This window comes from Chrysochloris asiatica, unplaced genomic scaffold (genome assembly GCF_000296735.1).
Source record: "Chrysochloris asiatica unplaced genomic scaffold, ChrAsi1.0 scaffold00191, whole genome shotgun sequence".
NCBI classification, from domain to species: Eukaryota; Metazoa; Chordata; class Mammalia; order Afrosoricida; family Chrysochloridae; genus Chrysochloris; species Chrysochloris asiatica.
This window is the reverse complement of record NW_006408709.1, coordinates 5826646-5828137: the sequence shown is the minus strand read 5'-3', so window position 1 is coordinate 5828137 and position 1492 is coordinate 5826646.

The following is a 1492-nucleotide window of genomic DNA, read 5'->3' as shown; positions in this document are numbered from 1 at the left end:
CAGCTGGATGCTTCACTCTCTACTCTAGTCCTTTGTGGTTCTGTCACTGATTTTGGGGCCAAGAGTCACCAGGTCTTGCCACACTGCTGGTCAACCAGGTCTCTACCCGAGTTCACAGGAGTCTGTTAAACATTATAGGTCTAAGCTCACAGAGTCATTGTTGTTTTTCCCTCACTTCTCCTTATCAGTGACAAATGTGGTCACCAATCAGAGCACATGTCTGCTCGTTTATTCCCATTGAGTCTTAGTTTTAGAAGGGGGTTTGCCCTGAGGGGACCCGGCTATTTGCCTTGATGTTTCCTGAGCAAGCAACTTGCTTTTTCTTGTAGTAATCAGTCAGACTGCCATTATTGTTTTGTATTTTTCCTGTCCTTCTTTCTTTCAAGATGTATCTTGTGTTCCTCTAGCCAATCCAGGATGGTCAGCTTGTACTTTCAAGTGGAAATTTGCCACCACAAAAGATTCTGAATGGGATTCAGGATTCTACCTATGGTCTTATGTAATGCAGAAGCTCCACAGGAAGCCTCCTTCACTGGGCACGTTGTAGCCCCATTTTAGGGATTCCAATCAGTTACAGGCAGAAGAAAGACTTACATACTTCCTATGGTGATATTTCTGCTTATTCCTGTCTCTCCTCTCAAGTGTTTAGTATATAATGGTACGTCAGACATACAAAGATTCAAAAGACAGCCAAGCATCTTAACATTATTTCCCTCCTTTTTTTCCCATTCCAACCATTTCTCAATTCCTGTATCCCAGAACCCTGTTGTTCCAAGGTTGTACATACATCATTGTTTACCTCTGTACCACTTAGTCAATGCAAACCTCCTAATTGTTTTCCCATCTGTCTTGTTCTTCCATTCCCCTCTCCCTTCTTGTGTATTCACCCCTTGTTAGCACCCAAACTATCCTGTGTCTATTCCCTACCTTGTGTAGCACCTTCCCCTTCCTCTCCTCACCTCACCCCTGCATCCCAAAAACCAGCAAAGAATCCGCCCCCCCCCTTTTGGTTTGGGTTATTTTTCTTAGTCTTTTACAGTATTGGTCCTATGCTGTATTTCTCTTTTGTGACTCACTAATTTCACTCAAAATAATGTCTTCAATGTTCATCCATCTTATACGGTGACTTGCAGCTTCCTTGTTATTCTTCAAGGTAGCATAACAGTCCATTGTGTGTATATACCACAGTTTGTTTGTCCATTGATGGACACCTAGGATGTCTCCTTTTTTTGCTATTGTAAATAGTGCTGCTTTGAACATTGGTGTGCATATATCTACTCATGTTATGGCTTATATTACTTGTGGGAAAATACCAAGTAGAGGAATTGCTGGATCATAAGGTATTTCTATTTTCAACCTTCTGAGGAAGCACCATATTGCTTTCCAGAGAGGTTGGACCATTTTGCAATCTCACCAGCAATGGAGGAGCGGCCCAGTCTCTCTACATCCTCACCAGCATTTATTGTCCTCTACTTTTTTTTATCTTTGCTAT